The following is a 26,711-nucleotide window of genomic DNA, read 5'->3' as shown; positions in this document are numbered from 1 at the left end:
TTCCTTCATCCGTAAAGAAAGCATAATAAAACACTCCCGCATCACAGAACTGTTCTGGAGGATACATGACTGTGGCATGGGGCTGACTCTTTTTTCTCTTCCTCTCTCTCTCTTCTCACCCCTTCCTCCCATTTACTCTTTTCTTTCGTTCTCTCTTATTACCTTCCCCCACCCCACACCCGTCCTTCCTCTTTCTCGCTATTTCTTTCTTTTTTGCCCGAATCTCACATCCAGTCATTAACCAGACCCACTCCCATCCCCGGCTAGGTTCAGCGCTTCCCGCAGCCGCGGGTGCCTCATTCCCTTTATTCTAAGGGCAGTCGGGTCCTGGGATGCTTGAAGCCTGGGAGGCAGAATCAAGTCCCTCCCTGCGCTTTTCTGAGTGGGAGGGAGAGATGGAGAAGCACGGGCTTTGACCCCCTCCCTTCCCCCTCCTCTTGGCAGCACCAGCCACTCCGCGCCCCTTGGCACCAGCGCCCTTTCTCTGTCTGGGAAGGCGAGCCCAGCCGGCAGCCGCGCGGCGGAGCCCGAGGGCGCCCCCTCCCTGCCTCCCGCTCCACCTCCTTTCTCCCCTCCGGATACAATGACTGGGCCGGAACAGCGCATCAGCCGAGTCTCATTGGCAGCGGCCGCCCCAGCCCCCGGAGAGGCGGCGGGCGGGGGCAGCTAGGGAGAAAGGAGACCAGAGCCTGGGCTGACAGCGAGAGGAAGGCGGTAGGATAGAAAGACCGAGGGACGCGAGGAAGGCGGCCCGGGGCACAGCTGTAAGTGTGGACCAAAGCGAGGACGCGGCGCGGCGGGAGCGACATTCAGCCCCGGGTCGGGGGATGCAGCGGGCGCTGGCTGCCCAGCGAGTCCGGGAGTCGGGCTGCGCAGCTCACGTGCGGAGCGGGAGCTTAGGCATAGAGGAGGAAGAAGAGGAAGGCAACCGCGGGGGAAGGCGCTGCGCTGAACGGAGTTGCAGGGCTGGCGCAGAGCTGGATCCCCACATCCCGGCGCGGTGAGCAGCCTAGACAATAAAGTAGCGGTCGACAGCCCCGAAGCGCTTGAGGGAGGAGGCAGAAGAGCAGGTAGGTAGGGGACTGGCCCGGGTGCCTGGAGTTGGCTGCGGGGGCGCGACCGTGAGACGCGGCCACAGCAAGCGTTCCCGGTGCGCCCCAGGCGCAGCGCGCACATTTGGAGACCCCCAGTGGAGGTGCGGCCCCGCGGGGCTCCTGCGAGCAGGAAACCCCGCCCCGCGGCTCGGAGGCTGCCTGCGCCTTCTCTGGAGTCCCTAGGGTGCCTGGCGCGGCTCTTTGGTCGCCTTGGTCGTGTGGAGACAGGAAGTTTGGCGGTCTCGAGGCGTTGGCGATGGTGGGGTTTGCAAACGCGCCGCCAGGGACCATGTACTTTGGTGGCCGCGTGTTCGTGGGAAGTGGGGAGAAATGCTGATGAATCCCAGATCCGATTGCCCAGAGATACTCTTAAAACGCAATGAATAGGGTGGAAGGAAATCACATGCGTTCGCGAGGATACTAAGGGTTTGATTTGGCTGCCCTTTTTAAATAGGTGTGTCTGATCCTAGCCGCTCCCACGTTGGGCAGGCTGTGTGCGTGAGGATCACTCTCTGTCTCTTTTCTGGAGTATTTCACTTTCATCTGAGGAGGGAAAAACAAAGATGATATTTTGAGAAATGCCATTCTATTTGGACTAGAGGATAAACTCTTGCTTTGCATACAATGCCCTGTGCTCTGTACGATATTATACTAAGCAGTGGCTGGTCTTTTTCTCCAAAGGGGTGAGAGCTTGTATTAAGTCTTCCCGGGACCTGAGAAAGTGGCCACAAGAGGAGGTCTCTCTCTCGCTCTCCTTTGTGTGGCCGCCTCCTTCCAGATGTGAGAGGGTTGGGCGCTCCTGGGTGGGGTAATAATTATCCTGAACATTCCTGCTATCTGCAAGGACTTGTAAACATACCAAAGCCAACTCCCCTGAACTTTGAGAACCGACTTGGTGTGTTTGCCGGTACGCAGACGGCTGAGTCTGGAAGGTGTCCTCTTCGGGAATAAAGACTTGGGAGTGCTGACAGCAGAAGTCTTTCCGGAAAGCTGGTTGATCCTCCAAGGTTGGCTAGTGTTTGCCCTAGAAACTTACCACCCATTCGGAGAATGTGTACACGATTTTAACGCAATCCCTCACATGCTGTTTCCTGTCCTACAAAGTATGGATCTGTCAGACTTCAAATCAAATGTCTGGAGGGAAACAGAAGTAGCATCTTCTCACTTAACCTTATCAGGCTGCACGCTCATCTGCCATACAGACTGTTTAGCAGGGTGGTTTAGAGAGCTTCCTGTGTGTCAGGCATCCTAGTAGGCATTTTTCTGGCATCATAAATAGTCCAAGGGGTGGTAAACAGAGCCCTAGAGGGAGGTTAAGTAACTTGCTATGTCACACTGGTAATCCAGGCTTTGCCTGAGGTCTGATTCCAGATCCCAGGATCTTAACCATGACAGTGCCTCTAAAAGAGACGTGCGGTGGTGGCATTAATGAGGATGAAGAAAATAATAATTACAACAACAATAACTAGTATGTTTTTCATAAGATTAAATAGGATGGTGTTTAAAAGAGTGGCCTGAGGTAAACCATCAGCACATATTTTGGTCTCTACATTTAACGTCATAAACTAGGTGATGAATATTTTGATGATTATATGATTCTGTCTTTTTTGTATATCTGAAAATTTTGCAATAAAAAGTAAAGTGTGCGTGCGTGCATGTACACGTACACACACACACACACACACACACACACACACACACACACACACCTTTTGAACAGTGCTTACTTTCTTAAAAGAGAGCCAGAGAAACTCAGGCAATTCCAAGGACTCCTTGAACAGAAGAGTTTTATCACTTCTTTATGACATCTGCAAATATGAATCAAACACTGTATTTGCTTAATTTTGCATAATGCAGGTGGAATGTATTTGAAGAATATGATGATGGAAATGAAGAAATCTACCTAAAATACCATTGTACTGAGGTTTGATTTTCATTATCACTTGGAAAATTCTCAGAATTCACTTCTCCTAAGCCTGCTAGTGATGGTCTTAAACTTCACTCTGTTTTGAAATTAATAAATTTCCATCTTAGTGGCAGGAAATGGGCTTCTCAAACAGGCAGACAAATTGGCTTCAGCCTAACATTCTAGAAGTGTGCAAGGAGTTAACTTCACAGCCACTCCGGAGTGCAAAAGCAGCCAAAGTTTTCTCAGCATTGTTCGCTCTCACTGGCCTCTATTTCCAGCAAGCCTGAGAACCTTGGTTCACCATTTCATTCACAGATTTAATCAAGACTCTGCGGTACTTTTGAGCAGATAAAAGGGAAGTTTTGGCTAACTGACAATACAAATAAGGTACACGGAAAACAGTTAAAAATACCCTATCTTATCCAGCCTGCAGTAATTGTCTAGAATTTCAAGAACTCTTCATAGTTATCTAATACACATTGCACACATAAGGGCAGCTTATACTGCCAGTGATCTCTCTCCCGCCTGCCTTCCCTCTCTCCCTCCCTCCCTCTCGTTCCCTGCTTTCCTGTCTAGATCTACTCCAGAGATCTGATCTTATCAGGAAGGCACTATTTTTACATATGCAGCAAGTGCTGAGGTTCACTGAAATGACTGTCTTTAGCCTATGGATAAATAAATCATGTAACTCAACTCATCAGCAAGACTCTTTCCTTACATATATATCTCTTATCTCTCTCTTTTTAGCCATGGTTTTTTATTTTGTTTTAGAAGGCACTTATCTTTTTTTTTGTAATTTGTTTATTTCTAGGTCATTATATTTTTGTCCTCTTCTGGTAAACGTGTCCTGGGCAGTCAGAGAGAAATGGTAAAATAGCAATTTTCTGTTGCTAGATACTTGATTTAGGGATCAGACCTCCTATTTTCCTCAATAACCAGATTGACTGAAATTATCATGTCATTTCTCATCTTATTCTTCCTGGTGAAAACAGTTTTTAACCTAATCTCACAGAGCAGTATTTTTCAAAATGAAGGTCATGAAATCAATTCAGTGGGCTGCAACCACTGTTTAAAAAAAAAAAAAAAAAGCATTAAAAAAAGTAAAACAGGACAGAAAATATAATACCAGCATCATTGTATGTTAGCAAGAGTTCTGTAGTTTCATGAAACCTTGAGTCAGTTCTATCTATATCTAGGGCTGTATGCACATTTGGGTTATAGCATAAAATGTAATTCTTACTGTGAGTTGGTGTCAAAAAGTTTGAAAGCCACTGCCACATGGCATATGTTGATAAATGATAAACATCTGATTTAAATGGAATTAGGATATATATATATATATATATATATATATTTCATATATATATTTCATATGTATATTTCTTATATATAGGTCACGTACAAAGGTGCATAGGTAGGACTGGATTTAAGAACATCTTTATCAGGATGAACAATGACCTCAGGATCTGATTTCTTTCATTTCATCTTCAGTTCTGCCTTTCTCTTCCTTCCTCTACTGTGTTTCCCTGAAAATAAGATCAAACTGGAAAATAAACCCTAGCATGATTTTTCAGGATGATATCCCCTGAACATAAGCCCTAATGCGTCTTTTGGAGCAAAAATTAATATAAGACCCGTTCTTATTTTCGGGGAAACACGGTATGTGTTGGGTTCTTTGTTGGATGGCAAGATGACTGTTGCAGTTGATGGTTTACACAATTCAGGTTCAAGTCCAACAAAAGAGAATAACCTCCCCTTCCCCAGTTGTTGAACAAAAAAGTCTCAAAGGCAGTTCGGATTGGCCCAGTTGGCTTGGCTTTGCCCACGGCGGAGTCGCACCCAGAGCACGTGGGCTGTGCACAGCAGAGGGCTGAACTGCTTGGATGCTGAGGAAGTTGGATAAATGTGCACCACATTGGACAAGGGCCTTCCTCAGTGTAGTCTGATTTCTGTTCTCTTTGATGCTCCAAATAATGGAGGATAAGTGGAATCATTCAGCAAATAGGTGATCAATGTGATTTCTCATGTATGTAAGGAAAGCCTTTATTGTCACTTTTAACATGGTCAATATCAGGACTTAGGAGATCAAACCGTAGGTCAGATTGACAGTCGTTGCTATACTTTCTGATGACACCAAGGGAAAAAGGACAGATATTGATTAAAACCCACTATAGACCCTAAACCTCTTACAAGGGGTGATCGTGGTCCTTTTATGTGCAAATCTTGGAAGGTATTTATTTTAATCAATGTGTTGTGCTAATATGATGAAGGTAGTTAAGTGGTGTCTTGGAGCAAATTATTTGAAGAATACCCTCCTTGAGGCCCAAGACCAGAGTTATCTGCTCTGCAGCTCTTCAGCCTGAGACATATTTAGGTCTCTGTTACTTTGCCCTTGGCGCTGTGCTGCTTTTAGTTGTCCTCTGTCCCTTCATGTGCAGTTATCGGGTGGGATGGGGGCCCTAGTTGTGTGCACCTGTAAGGATAATATTTGCTCACAGCACAGATGCCCTAGAAGTGGCGTCAGCATATTGGCTTGCCCAGGTCAGCCCTGGCTGAGGTCTGTGCCTCCACTTTGGACGATAAACTATATGGCCACCCATCTATATAAGGCTGTTTTAGGAGCCATGATTAGGGGTCTTTTTACTAGACTAAATTATAAAGAAATCCTTTCATCAGACAAGATTGAATGATAATATTTAAGGATGCATGCTTATGTGGTAAAAGTAAAAGGAAAGCAAGAAAGTGATTGCCACAAAGGCTAGGATAGTGCGGTGGTTCTCAACTAGGCTGATTTGGGCCCCTAGGGGACACTTGTCAATGTCTAGAGAGGTGTTTGGTGGTCACCACTTATGGTGCTGCTGGAATCTAGTGGGTAGAGGCCAGAGAGGCTGCTAAACATCTGCAATGCACAGGACAGTCCCCACAGCAAAGAATCACCCATCCCAAAGTGTATATAGTGCAGACGTTGGGAAACTCCGGAACAGTAATCACATTTGAAGAGCGAAAAAGTATTCAGGAGTTTTTGGGGCAACAGAGTGATGGATAGATACATGGCCGTTCACTTGGAGATAATTATGGAGCTGTATATTTATATTTTGTTCACCTTTTGATGTATGCTATACTTAAAAGTTTTAAAAGCGTTAAAAAAAGAAAGACGTCCTTACCATAACTAAAGGGTGAAATTCTTGGTGACTGGTAACATCGTGTTCAGATTAAAAGGCTCAGTAAATAATAGTAGAGCTAATGGTAACGAGAGTTGTTCACTAGCTGCTCACCTGTGCTGGGAATTACTATGCCACAATCACATAGTATTTGTTGAGTGGGCAAAGTCTGTGTGCTGACTAGTATTTTACAGAATGGCAGGATCATTGGTCGTTGTGAACACTGTCTGTTGAGTCACACAACCTGCTCGCCACTCCAACTGCACCACTTAGCAAATGTGTGACTCAGAGCAAGTGGCTTAACCTTTTTTGTGCCTCAGTTTACTCATCTATAAAATGGGGGAGGAATAGGAGTTCCTACTACTTGGGTCACTGGGGGGATAAAATGACGAATGTAAAGTGTTTCACACAGTGCCTGCTACACAGCAAACACCACATAAATGTCAGGTATTATTATTTGCACTTTGTGAAGGCTAGGGAAAAATATTAGTAGCTATAGTATTTATTGAACACTGACTATGTGCCAGATATTACTTTAAGGATTTTTTGGTTATCATATTCTTTGTTCTTATTAATTCTATGATATGAGTGTTATGTCGACTTATTGTTATTATTATTCCCATTTTACAGATAAGGAAAACTGGGACTTAGTGAAATTAGTAGGCAATGGAGATTTAATTTACTCTCCCTCCCCGGGGCATTCTGACTCCAGAGCCTCCGCTATCATTTATGATGTCATATTGTTAGACTTGGAAGGGAGCCTTGAGATCAGCAAACCCACAAAAATGAGCCCCAAATTGGGGGTATGACTTAGCAAATTATGAAGGGATGGTGCAGGGCTAGAACCCAGGCTTTCTGCCTTTCACTGCCTCCCATGACCATCTGTTCTTTGGGGACAAAGGTGTCCACCCCACAGGGCCACCAGGCCGGGCGGGAGCATGATCGGGAGTTGGAGAGATGTCTTTTAATCCAGCTACAAAAAGTCTAGAGCTGTGTTTACTGAAGTGGGCTAGGTGAACTCCTGTGGTATGGAAGTTAATTTTAGATGATAGATGGAGAGTCATTTTAGTAATGATAATGTATTTATTTAACGTGTACAAGAAAAAAATGTTTTCACTTAGAAATTCAAATATTTTTAAATAATATATTCCTTTCTGCCTTGCCAAACAACTACTAACTGACTGGATGTTATTGCTTAGGATGAAGCTAAGCAAGACATCGCGCCATTTAAAATATGCGTTTTTGGTTAAAACACAGTGAGAGTGGTATTGGAAAATGGCTAAACCTGTGAAGGGAAGAGGTGGATGACCGAAGGCTGGGAAATTCTAGACCAGGGCTGTGTTTCTCCAACTTTGTACCCTTGAATCACTGGGGATCAGATTCTGGTTCAGCAGGTCTGGGGTGGAGCCTGAGATTCTGCATTTTTAAGGAGCTCTCAGGAGATGCCAGTCTCTGGACCACACTTTACCCCGCAGGGGGTCAGAGAGCAAATGTCCAGAAGATTCTTGGACATTTTCCCAGTGCTGTTGAGGATACAAATGACTGTAAGGTAATCCCCTGTCTGCCAGAAGCTTCATCTAGTTGAGAAGATGTGAGTGGACGTGGTAGGTAAAGTCCCCCATGCAGACAAAGTGTGACACCAGTGACAGGTGCAGCCGCGGTTGCCCCAGAGCTGCTGCAGCGGGAGGGTGTGAGTTCACTTTGGCTGCACAGCAGGGAGAGGAGAGCTCCAAGACTGGCTTGCCAAGCAGGAGGGAGGGTACAAGTAACAGGGAAGACTCCCAGGACCCACACGTGCAAAGTGGAGACTTCAGCAACAATCTGATCAACACAGAATGAGTCTGGACCTTCAGTGAGAATAACGTCCCCCTTCAGAGAACAAGCCCCATGCCTGGAGATAATAGGTAGTCCCCATTGAGTCCCTGTAAGTACCAGTCACTTGCCAAGTGCTTTCCATGCAGTGGGTCATTTCTGTCTCCACAATGACGCATAATAACCCGCACTTCACTGAAGTGGCAACGGAGGCTTGGAGAGGCTGTGTGACTTGTTCAAAATCACACAGCTGGTAAGTGACAGGCCTGGAATTCAAACTCAGAACCCAGTCTGTGCTCTTTGATACAATCCCTGCCAGGCGCAGCCTGAGAAATTTAGCTTTCTCTCCAGAAAGCACCCCTCACAGGAGATTCTCATGGCCCATCTTATTTCAGATGAGGATATTGCCCCTGAAAACAGATCCTGAGCACACATCCAAAGTTGATGATACTCTTTTCTGCCTTGCCAAATAAACCTATTAACAGACGGCAGTTTTTGGCATTGTGACCTTACATAAGAAATAAGTTCAAAACTGTGCCTCCCACACACCCCTAATAAGCACTGAATGTTTTGTTGCAGTGAGGAGGCACTTTCCTTTGGAAATCACCGAGAGAGAGCCTAGAGAGACAGTGCAATGCGGGGTGGCATGTGGGACGTCATGCGGGATCTCTAGTCCTGCTCCCCGCATAAGAACACAGGACATGGTGAGGCCAAAAAGGAACACCCACGGAGCCATAGGTAGGGGAGTCATACCACTATAGTCTCACTGGCGGCTGGGTTGGAGACACAGGAAGCAGGAGCCACACTAACCGCAACCTGTGGTCCTCTTCTCTCTTCCAACCAACCTCACTTGCTAGCTGTAATCCGCCGTGTTAACTGCAATCCTCTTTGCTAGCCCAGCCACCATCTTCCTGCTAGCCCCCATTTTCTGCTAGCGTAGCCACAGCAGTTATATTAGTGGCCAATGGCTCACTGGTTACAGCTGACGGCCAACTAGCCACAGCTGATGGCCATCCAATCACAGTTGATGGCCATTTACTACCTGAGCCAGCATCTTTCCACATGAGGCCGAGAGCCTGGAAACTGCACTCCTGGCTCTGTCTCCACAGACAGTTATTGGAAATAATTATGCCTCTGCCACAGCATGGGGCCCGTCACAGCCTCTTCTGATCCAAAAGGTCTTTCTGGAATACCAGCATCCATCTTCCAGCTGGTGCTTCTAACAGCCGACAGCGTCGGTAGGGGACCCGACAATGGGTGCAGCTGAGGATTGTTTTCAGGCTTCCCTTGTTTCACCTGACTGAGCCCATTCCATTAATTCAGTCATTGCAAAAGAGCCGGGGGACCATATGTGACCTGATTGGGAGGCTTACACATGCGCAAATCACAGAGCCAGCTCTGTTCCTGCTTCATCCAAGTTGAGTACTCAGGCAGGGTTCTGCCAGATGAAGGAGGAGTTGAGGAGAAAGGGCTGGGGTGGCACAGGGTAGAGAATCAGGAAGGGTGACTTCTAATCCCATCTCAGCAGTAGACCCAACTGAGCTGTGTTAATTAGCTCCCTGGATTGTGAAGTGGGTGGTGACATTTGAGGTTCCTTCCACCTCTAAACCTCGACGCTGTGAATAAATAGAAGCGTGTACCCTGCACTTTATCTGTTGTCGTGCAGGGTGGCCTGCGGGGTCTCAGCTCCCACTCCCCACATAAGAACACAGGACATGGTGAGGCCAAAAAGGAACACCCACGGAGCCATAGATAGGGGAGTCATACCACTATAGTCTCACTGGTGGCTGGGTTGGAGACACAGGAGGCAGGAGCCACATGATCCACAGTCCCTTGTCTCTGGCAACCACACTCACTTGCTAGTGCAATTCGCCTCTCTGCAACCCGTAATCTGCACTCCACCACGCCACGCCACTACACCACCGCTTGCTAGCTCAGCCACCATCTTCTTGCTAGCCCCCATTTTCTGCTAGCGTAGCCACAGCAGTTATATTAGTGGCCAATGGTTCACTGGTTATAGCTGATGGCCAACTAGCCACAGCTGATGGCCATCCAACCACAGTTGATGGCCATTTACTACCTGAGCCAGCACCTTTCCATGTGAGTCCGAGAGCCTGGAAACTGCACTCCTGACTCTGTCCCCACACTCCACACCTACAGGGTCTCGCCTCACAATCTACCCGACAAGCGTCTTCCACGAGGGGCCCTGTGTGAGGAGCCTGGAGGTGAATGCAATATCCTGGACACAGCCAGGCTCTCTGGGCACAGCCAGGGTTTCTCAGGGCACCATCAGTACTTCTGGGCACAGCCAGACTTCCTGGGCTTCTTAGGGTACCACCAGTCTCCCCGTACACAGCCAGGGTTTCTCAGGGCACTGCCACTCTCAATGGGCACAGCCAGACTTCCTGGACTCAGCCAGGGCTCTCAGGGCACTGCCACTCTCTCTGGGCTCAGCCAGACTTCCTGGACTCAGCCAGGGTTCTCAGGGCACTGCCACTCTCTCTGGGCCTCTCAGGGTACCATGCTGGAACAACAGCAACTCACAGTCAAGGTGCTTACATATTCTCTATAGCAGCCGGTCAAGACACAAAAGCAAACATCCACCAGTTCCACTATATGGTGGTACGTTCCCAAGCAAACAGTCAAGTGCTCCATTAAATTAGGGATGGAACCCATTCCCCATAGTCCACAGTCATTTGCCAGGGCTGTGTGTTAGTCTCACAATGTGTGCCCTCTCCGCAGGGCGAGGGCTCCAAGACCTCCCCAACCTGGGGGTGAGGGCCTCAGCAAGCACTTCCCAGCCATGGAGCCGCAATGACCTTTGCTTTCTCCAGCCTATGCAGGTTGGGGAACCATCCACGTCTTCCCACCCCTCCACAGGGGTCCAGCTCTCCAGCAGCTGCTCCTCCTGGTCTTCCTCAGACTGAGTGTTCATACACACAAACTGCTCCATTACCTTTCAGAGAGTTTCGGTGGACACCATACCCTGCTCACTGCACCATTTGTCATGTGAGGCGGCCTGCGGGGTCTCAGCTCCCGCTCCCCACATAAGAACGCAGGACATGGTGAGGCCAAAAAGGAACACCCACGGAGCCATAGATAGGGGAGTCACACCACTGTAGTCTCACTGGCGGCTGGATTGGAGACACAGGAGGCAGGAGCCACACGATCCGCCGCCCACCGTCCCTTGTCTTGGGCAACCAACCTCACTTGCTAGTGCAATTCGCCTCTCTGCAATCCGTAATCCACACTCCACCACGCCACACCACTACACCGCCGCTTGCTAGCTTAGCCACCATCTTCTTGCTAGCCCCCATTTGCTGCTAGTGTAGCCACAGCAGTTATATTAGTGGCCAATGGCTCACTGGTTACAGCTGACAGCCAACTAGCCACAGCTGGTGGCCATCCAACCACAGTTGATGGCCATTTACTACCTGAGCCAGCACCTTTCCACATGAGGCTGAGAGCCTGGAAACTGCACTTCTGGCTCTGTCCCCACATCCATACCTGTTGCACTATTCTCATTTTAGCTTTAAAAAGAAAAAGACTCAGATAAATAAATGCATTTAAAAGTGCTTCCTTATCAGTAGTGTGTTCGGGAAACATTTCAGTAAAATGATTTGCTGTGCAGTAGAAATAATATTTGGTGTAACTTGTCATATCAAGTAGCCTTTCAATGTTTAGACAAATCTGAAGACATTAGGATAGTGTGGCTTTTTGAAAAATCGGGAAAGGTAAGGATGTTTGAGGCCATCACAAATGAACTGCATCTCGTTAAATGTGCAAGTTGAAATGCAGGATCCTGATTAAGTAATGAAAACCATGTGGCCCTAGACTGGGACCGGAGAGTCCCACCCAATGGGGCAATGGAACTTAAATTGAGGACATGTCATGTCATGGTAATTTGCTCCACTGTGTTAAACACAATTTGTATCTTTAAGAGAAAAAAAAAGTGTGCTATTTTATATACCTCTACGTTCTCAATCTAGCTGAATTTTCACTGCCTAAAAGAATCGGGTGTCCAATTTGTTAGAGGTCAAAAGTTTGGTTCAAAAATTAAGAGTAAAATCATTTTTGCAATGACTCAGCTGCTTTAAGCAGTTAACATTACAAGTAGTTCTTGTACTTTCTGACATTGAACTTGGAAAAGCATACTGGAAAACTCATTGCTCCTTGTAAGATCTCAGAAAAGCTGTGAAAATGATAAAGGGTATGTGGGGGCAGAGCCCCAGAAAGTAGTTTGCAGGCTCTCAGCCTCACATAGACAGGTGCTGGCTCAGGTAGTAAATGGCCATCAACTGTGATTGGATGGCCATCAGCTGTGGCTAGTTGGCCGTCAGCTGTAACCAGTGAGCCATTGGCCACTAATATAACTGCTGTGGCTACGCTAGCAGAGGAGAGAAGGATGGGGGCTAGCAAGGAGATGGCGGCTGGGCTGGCAAGCGCGGATGGCGGTTTGCGGACAGTGTGGATCCAGCCTCCAGTGAGAGTATAGTGCTGCCGGCGAGAATATAGTGGTATGACTCCCCTACCTATGGCTCCGTGGGTGTTCCTTTTTGGCCTCACCATATCCTGCGTTCTTGTATGGGGAGCGGGAGCAGAGACCCCGCAGGCTTCCCCGCACGACAAATGGCGCAGCGAGCAGGGTCTCCCGCACGACAAATGGCGCAGCGAGCAGGGTCTCCCGCACAACAGGGTATTTAAAAATTGACAGTTTCTCAGGGAGTTTTCATGCTACTCAATAGATCTTTCACTATAATAATAGAGTGGAAGTGTAACTTTGTCTTCTTTCAGAGTACACAATGCAAACATTTTTTCCCACTCCTTAGGCAGTCTGATTTATATAGCATTGTCAAGAAATAAGTCACTTGTTTCACTTACATGATTTTCCCAAGTGTTTAAAGCTTACCTCTGCCTATCCACACTATTTGTCGCTTGAACTACCTTTGATAACAACATAGCACAAATTTATCTACTTTTTTACATGGAGTATATAAGTGTAGTTAGACCTTTCCTTGACTTGGGCTCCTCACAATAAGCATCACTTTGTGTTCCTTGCCTTCACCCTGTGACTCGTTGACAACTGAATTGTGTGGGGCTGAGTGCTTCTGTATAAATGATCACAGGTATTTTTTCTTCTGTGGTCACTTTTACTCCTAATTATAGGACTCCTCTGAAGAGTTAGCAGGTCCCAAGCAGGGTGCTAAGAACTAGGGTTTCCAGGCCGGAATTCCCGCCCATTCTCAGGAATTTTTTTCACTTTCCCGTTCCCGTAATCCTGAGATATAAACTGTTTTCTGCACAAAGTGATGGCCAATACTACCAACCACCTGGGTTCAAGGAGCCAATTTTCCCAATTTTCCAACCAACTTTTCTCGGGATTCAGGAATAGGAAAGCAAAAAAATTCCTGAGAACGGGTGGGAATTCCCAGTGAGTTAGCAGGACGGAGCTCACCAGACCAGTTAGATTCAGATTTGGCGGTAAGCGTAGGGGGCGGGCCAACACAGGAAAGATGGTGCCTGCCTGCCAGCTGCATGGGATCAGGAACCCACTCGCGGAAAATGCCAGCTGTCCTCAAGCCTTCCTCACGAAGCCACACTCCTCAGTCTGCCCCCCGAATGTCTCTGACACCCCCCGAGTTACTGTCCCTCCACTGGAACCGGAGGTGAGTGCCTGTGAGTGAGAGTCTGTGCAGGCACTTTAAAAGGATGCCTGGGTTTCCCGTGGCCTCCTGTCCCACCTGGGTGGGCAGAATCCCCACTGTTTTTCACAACCAGGTGTTGTGGGGGCTCCACTTCTCAGCACCAATACTTTGGGCTGGGGAGGCTGGTGTGGGGCTGGGGTCCCTTGCTCCTCTGGGGGCAACATCTGCGGCTGAGCTATCCCTCCTGGTTCTCAACCGCTAGATGGAGGTTTGGGGTTAGCCGGTTCCGCGTCTCTGCCCCTCCTGTCAGTCTCGACGTGGTTTCTTCTTGTTATCCTTAGTTATAAAACTTATATTCTGCCAAACTTCAGATGGTTCTCCGGGTTGATTGTTCTATAATTTAGTTGTAATTTTAGTTTGTTCATTGAGGAAGCAGGTACAGTGTTTATCTACTCTGCCATCTTTGATCTCCCCTTAACACGTTGCGAACGGATCACGAGAATCTTCACGAGGGATTTAAACCCCGCCGTTCGCAACGTGTTAAGGAAGTATCTTAATTGCTCTGTGCCTTGGTGTCGTGCAGGGCGTCCGGTGGGGTCTCTGCTCCCGCTCCCCACATAAGAACTCAGGACAAAGTGAGGCCAAAAAGGAACATCCACGGAGCCATAGATAGGGGTGTCACACCACTATATTCTTGCTGGCGGCTGGGTTGGAGAAACAAAAGCAGGAGCCACACAATTCTCAACCCTCATCGCACCGCTTGCAGGTTCAGCCACCACCTTCTTGCTAGCCCCCTTTTTTTCTGCTAGCACAGCAGTTATATTAGTGGCCAATGGCTCACTGGTTACAGCTGATGGCCAACTAGCCACAGCTGGTGGCCATCCAATCACAGTTGATGGCCATTTACTACCTGAGCCAGCACCTTTCTATGTGAGGCCAAGAGCCTGGAAACTGCTTTCTGAGGCTCTGTCCCCACACTCCACCCCTACATGCTCTCGCCTCACAATCTATGTGACAAGCATCTTCCACGAGGGGCCCTGTGCAAGGAGCCTGGAGGTGAATGCAATATCCTGGACACAGCCAGGCTCTCTGGGCACAGCCAGGGTTTCTCAGGGCACCACCAGTGCTTTTGGGCACAGCCAGACTTCCTGGGATTCTTAGGGTACCACCAGTCTTCCCGGACACAGTCAGGGTTTCTCAGGGCACTGCCATTCTCTCTGGGCTCAGCCAGACTTCCTGGACACAGCCAGGGCTCTCAGGGCACTGCCCCTTTCTCTGGGCACAGCCAGACTTCCTGGACTCAGCCAGGGCTCTCAGGGCACTGCCACTCTCTCTGGGCACAGCCAGACTTCCTGGGCTCAGCCAGGGCCTCTCAGGGCACTGCCACTCTCTCAGGGCACAGCCAGACCTCCTGGGCCCAGCCAGGGTCTCCAGCGCACCGACACTCCCCTGGGCCTCTCAGGGCACATGCTGGAACAACAGCAACTCACAGTCAAGGTGCTTACATATTCTCCACGGCGGCTGGTCAAAACAGAAAAGCAAACATCCGCCAGTTCCACTACATGGTGGTGTGTTCCCAAACAAACAGTCAAGCACTCCATTAAATTAGGGATAGAAGGCAATTCCCCATAGTCCATAGTCATTCGCCAGGGCTGTCCTGGGGGTGAGGGACGACCTTGACCTCACCCGCATCTCCCATGGAGGACTCAGCAAGTGTTTCCTCCTGGGACTACAAGTCCTGCATCCGGGCTGCCTGAGCAAGGACTTCCCAGCTCACAGGGCCGCAACGACCTTTGCTTTCTCCGGCCTTTGCTGGTGGGGAACTGTCCATGTCTTCCCACCCCTCCACGGAGATCCAGCTCTCCGGCAACTGCTCCTCCTGGTCTTCCAGAGACTGAGTGTTTATATACACAAACTGCTCCACCACTCTTCGGAGAGCTTTGGCCGGCACCATATCCTGCCTATGAAACTAAGCTTTTATATATGTAAACTGCTCTAGTATATTCCGGAGAGTTTCAGCCAACACCATATCCTGCTCGCTGCGCCATGTGTCGTTGTGGGGACGGAGCCCTGGAGAGTAGTTTGCAGGCTCTCGGCCTCACGTGGAAAGGTGCTGGCTCGGCTGTGGCTGATTGGCTGTTGGCTGTGGCCGGTTAGCCGATTGGCCGCTGGTATAGCTGCTGTGGCTACGGAGGAGAGCCGAGGACTGACGAGGAGCCGAGCAGAGCTGAGGAGAGCGGAAGAGAGGAGAGGAACAGGGTCGAGGAGAGTGGAGGAGAGTCATTGGTCGGTTGGCAGAAAGGCAGACGGCAGGTCTCGCGTCCGGTGGGCCCAGCCTCCAGTGAGACCATAGTGGTATGACTCCCCTACCTATGGCTCCGTGGGTGTTCCTTTTTGGCCTCACCATATCCTGCATTCTTGTGTGGGGAGCGGGAGCAGAGACCCTGCAGGCCGCCCCGCCTGAAAAATGGCGCGGCGAGCAGGCCTCTGCGCACGACAAATGGCGCAGCGAGCAGGGTCTCCCGCATGACAGTTGTGCATGGCGTCCGGCGGGGTCTCTGCTCCCGCTTCCCACATAAGAACGCAGGATATGGTGAGGTCAAAAAGGAACACCCACGGAGCCATAGGTAGGGGAGTCATACCACTATATATTCTCGCTGGTGGTTGGGTTGGAGAAACAAAAGCAGGAGCCACACAATTCTCAACCCTCACTGCACTGCTTGCAGGTTCAGCCATCATCTTCTTGCTAGCCCCCATTTGCTGCTAGCGTAGCCACAGCAGTTATATTAGTGGTCAATGGCTCACTGGTTACAGCTGAAGGCCAACTAGCCACAGCTGGTGGCCATCCAATCACAGTTGATGGCCATTTACTACCTGAGCTAGCACCTTTCCACGTGAGGCTGAGAGCCTGGAAACTGCTTTCTGGGGCTCTGTCCCCACAGTTGGTTTTCTGTCTTTAACTTCTTGTGAAATTAAAAATCATAATGAATCCGTTTCTAGTGAAACCAAATATTGTTATGTATTGATGGGAAGAATGGAGACTTGCTTTGCTCTGAGTGAAGTGATGGGCAGTGACAGGGCTCTTGTTCTGGATGGATGTGTGGTTCGAGGAATGAGGTTTGTTAGTGAAGTTAGGGCTTGTTAGCACAGTGAGTTAGGGAGGCCCTGGCCTGGGAGTTATGGGGAACTGGGTTCTAGACTCCAGATAATCTTTAATTTGCCGTGTGTCCTTAGGCATCTTACTTCCCTCTAAGGCCTTGTTTTCCCCAGCAGTAAAATAAAGGGGTTCACCTAGATTAGTAGATGTAAACTGGTTGCTCACAGGCTTGAGTTCTGCCTACAGAGAGTCCAGTTGGCCTCTAGATTGTTTTCTAAATATTTGAACTAATCATCAGCAATTATGAATCAGGAGACGCCACAAAAATTCTGGATTTCTGGTTTCTGTTAAAAAGTCAGAAGCTCTAGCAACACTGGCTGTATTCGTGCATGGGAGCTGTTGACTCGCGCTGAGTGACGGTGGCCCAAGGGCTCCACCACCGATGGTTGTAGCAGATGCTCCTGCTGCACAGCTCATAGCCTTGTCCTTGCTACTTCAGTGCAGCCACCATGCCTTCCCAGTGCCAGCACCTGTATTTTTTTGTCTGAGGACTTTCTCTGACTGTGGAAGTGGTGGGTGGGCAGTGTTGGGGAAGTAACTTCCTGTAGTGATGAAGGGTTTAGCATATGGATATCCTAGCTCCCTTGCCTATCTGGTGGGATAACTAAGGTGTCCGTCCAGCGCAACACGGGCAGTGAGGGTGCGAGAGGGGGCGGTTTGGGTTAAGTTTTTAAGAAAGAAACAAACAGAGACTTAATGCAGTTAAATCTCTCCGAAGGCCAGAGGTCTCTCAGTCTCAGAGGACTAGAGCCCAGAATATGGCTGACTGGGGTTTTTTATTGAATAGGTATGCAAAAACAAGAGAAAGCAACATTGTTTCATACACGGTCTCTGAAACTCACACATCATAACAGAAAAATATTTATCTCAATCACCCTTTGTCAGTCAACAGCTGAAGCACAAGGTCCCACGATGTCCTAATCAAGGTATGTACCTTCTCAGGGTCAGAAGGGTCAAGTCTCTTATTTTGTAACAGTTCCATTTAGCTAAGTGGAGAGAACTGACCTTTATTGTTTTTGTAACTTCTCTCACAAACAGGTGCCAGGGAAAAGGCAGAACCGGCAACAGCTTTTCCTGGGCAGGGGGAAGGGGAGGCAAGGCCCCTTCCCATATTTTTCTAAGGCAGCTCATTGGGGGTCCCCACTCAGTTCTGCCTGGCTTAGGTTGTATCTCCCGTGAGATATCTTACCCATCTTTGGCTGCAAACCATCTTTTGGGGACCAGACAGAGAGACATAAGGTATAAACATAAGGATGGAACAAAGACCCAGAAAGGCACAGTCTCACAGACTCTTCTTTCCTTAAGGAAAGACATGGGGGGACAGTTGGCTAGGCTGTTGTGTGACTACACTAAGGTATATATTCTGCACCATTTCTGAGAGTTTCCCCATGGCGTGAAACTCCAATCACCCATGGTTATAGTAGATTTAGTAGGACACTCTTTTTTTGGTAGCCTTTCCTTCCTTGTTTCATTTCCCCAATTTCACCTCTCAGGTAAATACCTTATACTTGAATCTTTTTCCAAGGTCGACTTCGGGAGGAAATCAGACTAAGAAAACCCTAGCCTTACCACTGAGGTCAATTGAGAATTGCCCATGTTTTTCATCATGCTTGGGCAAGTTTTGTTGGGTAAAAAGATGTTTGTCCATCACATAGAAGAGTAGGGTATATTTCCTTGTGTAAGTAAAGAATAGACAGAAAGTTTTTGTGCTAATGACCTTCTTCACTTATTGAAGCCTTGCCCCTATAGGCATCTGAATTTGTGATTCCCTCATTAGAAGATCTTTATGGATTCTTCAAGTGGTACTATTTTAGTGGAGTATTATGTGAGGAGCAATCTAATCCAAATCCCTAGAGTGTAATTGGTGGGTTGTGTTCACCTACCTGAGATTTGTATTTTAAAAGAGGAGATTTGCAAATCAAATTTGTTTTCTAATAGGGTGACCAACCATCATGGTTTGCCCAGGGCTGAGAAATTTCCCTGGATAAGGGACTCAGTACTAAAACTGGGATGTCCTGGGTAAACTGGGATGAGTTGGTCACCCTATCTAGATGCAGGTTACATGTAGGACACTTCAAAGTCTAGTCCCTGAAAGATTATGTCTTGCCAATATATATATTTCAAAATAAAATTTCATTTTTAAAATGACCCCAAACTTAAATGTATGCTGAAATAAAATAGCTTCTTTCTAGATTTCTAATTACAAAATTCTGAGTACGTTGAACAGACTGACTTCAGTTTTCCTTTTTGTCTGTGCCTCTGCTTTTCTGCTGTTTGGAGTTGGCCTGCTGTGGGGTCACATGACACTGTACTTAAGGGAATACATTTGGAAACGTTCGGTACTGCTGACCATTCATGGTTTCCATGGGGCCAGTGCTCGGCAGGGCTGCACCCCAATTTGAAGCTCGGAGTGCTCTTTTAGATGAACACTGAAGACACATCACCTGTATACAAGGGTAAAACACTTACATGTACGTTGGCTCTGCCCTGGGTTACCTGCCATCTTCTCCTGGTGTTCAATTTTCATTGACATTGTGTTTTAATTAGAGATGTACTTGTGAAAATCTTTGCATCCAAATTAGAAGAGTGTGTCACAGCCAGGTGAGGGAGAGAGTGAACCAGACCCCAGGACTGAGGACATAAATAGCAAAGGGTGTGAATGGCACCAGAATGTGGGAATCAGAAACTGGATGTGTTGTCTGTGCAGCACAGTGTGAAAGGAAGACCTGGGAACGTGAAGTTTAAAATGATTTTGTGTATCAAACGGGATAATTTAGACCCTGGAGTAAATATTTGAGGCTAAATGGAAAAGTTCTAAGGAGATTCGGAACCAGAAAGGTATTTGTTTTTGAATCCCAGATCTGCCACTTCACTGCATTTATAACCTTGTACAGGCCAGGACACCTTCCTGAGCCTCAGTTTCCTCATTCATACAATGGGAATGAGAAAGAAAGGAAGCTGACTTTTGTTGAATGCCTGCTGTGTGCTAGGGTCAGTGCTAGGGACATTAGAGGAACTGTTCTGTTTAAAATTTTACAGTTTTGCAAGGTGGCTATAATTGTCTCCATTTTACAGATAAAGAAACTGAGGTACCAAAAAGTCAAATAATTTTTCCAGCACCACTCAGCTAGCCAGAATTCAAATCTGGGTCAGGCTTACAAATTGATAGTTACAAAGTAGTCACAAGGATGTAAAGTATAGCATAGGAAATATAGTCAATAATATTGTAATAATTATGAATGGTGCCAGGTGGGTACTAGACTTATCAGGAGGAATCACTTCATAAATTATATATATGTGTCTAATCACTATGGTGTGCATCTGAAACTAACATAAAATAATACTGCATGTCAACTGTAATTGAAAAATAAAAAAAATATGGAGGTATCATCAGACACAGACATCAGGTTATTGTGAGAATTAGGATATCACATATTAAAACCTTTGGTACATTAAAAAAAAATGTGGGTCAGGTAACTTAGAGCCTGTGCCAGTCTGTTACCCCCATGGGTATCCTAACTTCTCACAGTGGTGGTCTTATTTGGGTTCATCCAAAAGCATATCCTGAGATAGACTGCAAATAGTTTATTTGGGAAGTGCAGGAAGCACCAGTAGTGGTCAGGAAATGAGATAAGGAATGGAAGGCAGCCAGAATAAAGTGTGTTATCGATGCAGCACCATAGCGGGCTGGTAGAAGTCCATTCCATGGGGGAATTCGATCACCAGCCTGGTGCGCACATACAGTGTCATGCAGTGCAGTGTGACGGTCCCATCGGAGGGGCAAGGGAGCTGGGCTGCTTACTGTACAGCGGCTCATGGGATTCACTAATGGAGAGCTACTTCTGAGAAGTGGGGTGCTACTTCCTAGTGCTTCCTGTGTATCGTCTGCTGGGCGAAGTAGGACTAGCAGCTGCAGAGAGATGTTGGGGGAGAAATGCGGCTGGGGCAGGTAGGAGCAGGCCCGGGTGTCCTAAGCCGTCAGGAGAAGGGTGCGTGGGAGGAGCGCCCACAACACCGACTTCAGTGCTCCTTAGAACTAGAGTCAGTGTGTGCAGTGCAGGCTTGGGGCTGCCCTTACCGGGGGGCTTCTGTGACTTTCTAAGAGTGAGCAGTGCGAGGACTTTGGAGGGCTTAGCCTGGGTCTTGTGAACCCTTACTTGACCTAGAATTTTTCACGGCACCCGTATCGAGGCCTGAGTGAGGTCAGCCTGCATGTCGATAGTGAGCATCGCGTACATGCCAGGCCTGCCCAGCCCTTCACTTTGGGGTGTCTCAGTGGTGGCTCCAAGGTCCCTCCCACTTCGGGGTCTGAGTCCAGAGGCAGTCCAAATAGTCTCAACAACACATTGATCTCTCCAGGCTGAATCTTTGAAATGGAAAGCAGGGCAGAATACATTACAAGGACGGGCGTTGGAAGCCTCGATTGCCTGGGTCCAGCTTGTGGATCAACCAGCGATCACATCCTCTGGATGAGCTCTTCCAACACCAGGGTCTGGCAGAGAGAGCATCAAGGGGGAAGGTGTCTGGGTCCCTCTCCATCCGTGTGGAGCAGCGCTGTCCTGTCAGCCCACGTCAGCTGCCAGACCACCTCCCCTTGGACTTGGACTTGAAACAGAATTAATCGAAACCGTTCTTAAACTCGGTCTCTGTTAAAACCCAGAACTTGTATTCCAACTGCTGTAAGGGTGAGACACATGACTTAGCCTTAGCCAGAGTTGAGTTACTAGAAAGATCATGGGAGTTGGAGCCAGGAAGACCTGAGTTGAATCCTAGCTCTGCCACTTACTAACTGGATGATGTTGAATAAGAAATTAGCCCCAACCTCTTGTGAGACTGTTGCGTGCAATACCATATTTAGTACTTTGCAGTGGGCCTCCAGGGGTAAAATGCCCAGCACAGTTCTGGGCACATAGGCACCAATCAATGACAGATGGCTATCGATGCTGTTCATATCATTATCATTCACAGTGCTGAGCTGTTGACCATGACCAGCTCAGGCAGTTTTATCAACAGTAACCTTGTACCTGCTGGCTCTGAGATCTGGAATTCATTGTGCGAATTTCTGGAGGGTTTGGATGATCTCATGGTAAGTTAACAGGTCAGCATAAACCGTATGTCCCCTCAGACTACTGTGGGCAGCAAACATTTCCCTATCTCCGGTACAGGAGGTACAGACATGCCTTATTTTATTGCACTTCGCTTTATTGTGCTTCACGGGTGTTGTGGTTTTTATAAACTGAAAGCAAGATCCCCCAGCAGCAAAAAGACTATGAGTCCCGTTACTGTGGTAGTTACTTTAGGGCAGTAAGTACCTGCATCTGAACCCGCAACATCTCCAAGGTGGGCCTGTAGTCCATTTAGGGCAAAGGATATGTCTGATGAAAAGTGGACAGGCTCCCTGGGGTGGTGTCTTCTGACTGCTCACTAAGACACACCCTGCATAGGGGGTGTGAGGGTGGCCTGTGGAGGTGGGGGAACCAGCTAGTCAGGGGAGAACTAAATGTCTTCATCAGCAGCGCTTGTCCGGGTGAATCTGGAAAGCCACATCCTTAGTGTCTGTGCCAACTGCTAGTAGCCTACCTGATACCAAATTCCTCCATTCTTAGTAACGGAACCCAGTTTTATTTGAACTGATAACATGCTTTACTAAGACACTATGCTGCCCTTCCACACTATTAATAATGTGGTTGGGTGACCAAGTGCCGCCCAGTGAGGTACAAGTATTTCATGGGACTTCTGGCAAGGGTCCCAGTTGGGAGCTGACTCAGGTAGGAGGGCTGCTCTTCTGCTTTTCCATCCTCCTTCTCCTGCCTAGAACACAGATGTGATGGCTGGAGCTTCAACAGCCATTTTGTGACTTCGAAGGCAAAAGCCATGGACTCAGGATGGCAAATTAGAAGACTGAGGAGATCTGCTTCCTGCTGGAAATTGCTACCCCACTGAATACCTGAGTGCTACACTAAACTCTCCCACCTACACCCCTGCCCACCATTTTGGCTTTCCGTGGATTAATAGGCGTTGGCCTTATTGTACCTTAAGCATTTCAATAGCTTTCAAGGTTCAAAGCCCCATTCTAAATAACTACAAAGCTCTCATTCTCAGTGGGGCTGGGTCAATTTCTTCATCCTTCATGCAAATGCTTGAAATCTACTTCCTAGCAGAATAATCACCATACCACCATTCTGCCCATTTTACTTAGAGCTGAACATTTTGGTGCTTACCTTACTCTAATTTTTTAATGTTATTTTATGGCCTTTCCAAGTGGTCAGAAAGTTTTTTCCAAATACATTAACACTTCCTGTTTTGTTTCTTTTTTTTTTTTTTGCTTTTGCTTTCTGCATATGTGGATGGATTCCTGAGGATTGCTCCCTCAGAGGAAGGATCTTTGCAAAAGGCCTTAGAAAAATAACCTGAGGTAACCTGCGGTTTGCAGCCTTTTGGTTATCTCTGCTGAATGAATAAACTCAACACTCTGCTGCTTATTCATCTATTGATTCTCATCTCCAGGCCCATCCTGTTGTCCTCTAATCCAGGGTAGAAGTTTGCAGGCTGCATTGACCACACCTCCTTTTAGCTGGCTCCGGATTAGGCTCTGTCAATGGCAGACTGGAGATAGGGGTGCAGGAGGATGGGAGAAGGGGTTTATTTCTGCTTCCATCTCAAGTTTGCATCTCTGCAACAGCAGCAGACAGCAGTGGTGCTTCAGCCTGGAAATGTGTACTTGAGTGGAAAGACCGACCTCAGCCCCGTATTTACACAAAATATCATCTGAAGGCTAATGGGAGGGGCGGGTACCCACTCCTTTTGCCTCCTGGGCAGTACACAGCTAGAAGACATTAATCAGTCTCTCCTGGAGTACTGGGGTGGCAGTTGAGGGGGAGAGGCTGAGTTCCGGCAGGGGACACATGGGTAGAAGTCTTAATGCTGTTTCTATTTCTGGCCTCTGCTACTCTCCCGACTTCCTCTTCCCTCCTTTGTCTTCTGGATGCAGAAGGTCCAGTGCGGGACCCAAAGGCTCCCAGTGGGGTTGGTAGGCTCACTGGAAGGAAGGAGCCTGGGATTCCCAAACTGCATGGATTCCCATTCCTCCCCCCCCCCCCCCCCCCCCCCCGCCACAGCTGACCTGCATTGGGTCATAACACCCTGAGAAGGCAACCTTGAAGGTGCTAGCCCGCTGAGATTTGGGGGCTGGTTTTTACAGACATTAGCATTACTTAACCTAACTAGTGTAGGACTGGTTTCTAAAACAACACCTTTGACTCTAAGGCCTCTCGCAGCCAAATAACCTCATTTCGACAATGGCTTAGAATAGTAAGTGAAGTAACTGAAGTACCCCCAAACATGTGCAACTTCACAACTTGCTTGGGGTTTATTCACTCAGGAAACATTTACTGAGTGTCTGTGGTTAATTGTGTGAGGGACCTGGAGGACGAGTGTCACTTGGGAAGGGAGTGTGACTTTGGACTGGCAGTGAGGAAGCCTGTCTTTCAGATGATCAGAAGGCTGAGAAAGACCCAGCCAGGAGTGGAAGGAGTGGGTACCCACCCTGCCCTTAGCCTTGCATGACATTCTGTGTAAATGTGGGGTTGGGATCAGTCTTTACAGTCGAGTACACATTTCGAGGCTAAGCCCCGGCTGGGGTGAGCATTCCAGGCTAGGGGGCTTGGCTGGTGCAAAGGCCCAGAACTAGGAACCTGCTTTGTAGGTTTTAGGAGCAGAGAATGGGCAGGTGTGGCTGGAACACAAAGAACAGGAAGAGAAAGGTGAGGCAAGATGAATGGGGGGGGGGGGGGCCTTACTGATTGAGGGTTTGTATTTTATTCTACCATGTTTCCCTGAAAATAAGACCTAGCCGGACAATCAGCTCTAATGCATCTTTTGGAGCAAAAATTAATATAAAACCCGGTCTTATTTTACCCTAAGACCGGGTCTTTAATATAACATAATTATAGTATAATAATATGATATGATATGATATGATATGATATAATATAATATAATATAATATAATATAATATAATATAATATAATATAATATAATATAACATAATACAATACTGGGTCTTATATTTTTGCTCCAAAAGACTCATTAGAGCTGCTTGACCGGCTAGGTCTTATTTTTGGGGAAACCGGGGTGGCAAGCCAGTGGATATCAGAAACAGAGAGGTGGCATGACCTGATTCGCATTTTCAAAGAAAGTCACATGGGATGTTTACTAGGTGGGAAATGTGGAATGAAAGTCCAGGTTAGGAGGAAGCTGTAACCATGCTTTAGGCAAATGGTGATGGTGGCTTGAGATAGGAAAAACATGCTCAGGGCAAACCAATTAAAGAGAGACAGACAAAGGGGAGAGAGCAGGACTTCTGAAGACCAAAAAGTCCAACTGGAGACTGATGATAGGCTGTCAGGAAGTTCTTTGGGTCCTGAAGCCCAATGGGGATCCTCAGAGGCAGAAATCAAAGTGCCTTCTTCAGGCATAGGGCCCAGCAAGACACCAGGTGTAGGTGAGCAGCCACTGTGGGAAGGTGCCTCTCATAGAGAGTTAGAATAGGTATAGGAAGGAGCTGTCCTTCCCACAGAACCAGCAGCAACTTCACCGAAGTTTCCATCAAGCTCCACTGAGAGAAACTTAATCTGACCTTGAATCCAAATAGGATTGGAAATGCTGATCCCCAGAATAAAATATGCACTCACTCCAGACAGAACTAAGGGTATGCTCATGGGAATATCTGTAACACAGCGAACAAAGAGAGTGCCACAGGCCTGAACAAGCCCCATTTACTCTTCAGGTAAGACCAGGGGGGATAACTAAGTGTTCCTAATATTTTTCTGACTTGCATTCTTCCCTTTCGTTATTGTTGCTGTTCACCTGTGTTAGCTTGAGCTTCCCCCACAGCAGAGGGGAGACAAGGGCTTGGGTGCCCGTGTTCTATTTTGGGAGGAGACCTCAAGGAGCAGGAGCAGGGCTTGTGTAAATAGGCAAGAAGGATGCAGGTCACCACTGCTGGGCCCTGGACCTGTCTCATGGGGATGCTCCGAGATGCCATAGAAAGTACACCTTAGAATTTCCTACCCTCGGGGAGGAGAAGAGGAGTATTGTTCCATGTGCTTTGTCCTGTCTAGGGCAGGTTGCTTCCTGGGTGTCACCTCCCTCACGCTGCCAGGTGAGCACAGGCCTCACACAGAGGCTCCTAGCAGGTGTTCTGTGCCGCAGGGCACAAAGCCCAAAGCTCTTCCCTATAGGCTTTTGCATTCAATACTCTTTTAAAATGCTGGGTTTTGATTCTAGAAATGTCAGAGAAGCTAGCCAGAGAGAAAAAGCGGTCTAGTTAGGGAAAATATTAATAGAAGATGGCAGCCCAAAACCCAGCAAAAGGTAACTTTTTCAAAAGAGCCTTCCTGATTGTTGGGAAGTGTTTCTCTCTCTCTGTCTCTCTGTCTCTGTCTCTGTCTCTCTCTCTCTCTCTCTCTCTCACCACACACCACATACCACATACCTAGCACTACCCTTATCAAGAGACCTTTGGATCTCCAAATATACTAAACTCTTTTGACTTAGGTCCTTTGCACAACCCTCCTCCTGTCCCCTCCCCAGACACACACACACACACACACACACACACACACACACACACACATTTAGCTGACTAATTCTCACTTATCCATGCAGACCCACATCACACTTTCACACTTTGGCCTTTGGCTTTCCTTAACTTCCCTAATTTGGCAATATGCACTGCTTTAATGAGAGCTTTTTGGTTTTAAGAACTGGATCCCACTTAAGAGATTTAAGTTAAAAAACAAACACGTGGATGTAGGGTAGTGTTTCTCAGACTGGTACCCACAGACTACTCTCCGGGTCACTGGGGTGCTTGTTAGAAGCAACCAGCCCTGTGGCCTGTGTAGTGCTTACACATGGTGTACCAGGAGTCT

General features: G+C 47.7%; 1 protein-coding gene across 3 annotated transcripts in view; it reads left to right on the top strand.

Annotated features, from left to right (window-relative positions):
- Nucleotides 1-585: 585 nt before the first annotated feature.
- FRMD4B (FERM domain containing 4B) overlaps nt 586-26,711 on the top strand; it is a 382,714-nt gene continuing 356,588 nt past the window's right edge. For 2 of the 3 annotated variants that reach the window (XM_019711732.3, XM_074313265.2), the window contains exon 1: nt 586-1,070. The gene's annotated coding sequence lies outside the window, so the exon portion shown is untranslated. The remainder of the gene's footprint in view (nt 1,071-26,711) is intronic. The other variant, XM_019711733.3, reaches the window with a different exon arrangement.

This window comes from Rhinolophus sinicus, chromosome 5 (genome assembly GCF_057876585.1).
Source record: "Rhinolophus sinicus isolate RSI-liver-muscle chromosome 5, RSI-T2T, whole genome shotgun sequence".
Lineage (NCBI taxonomy): Eukaryota > Metazoa > Chordata > Mammalia > Chiroptera > Rhinolophidae > Rhinolophus > Rhinolophus sinicus.
Note: the sequence above shows the minus strand (reverse complement) of the source record. Positions and strands in the feature narration are given on the sequence as shown.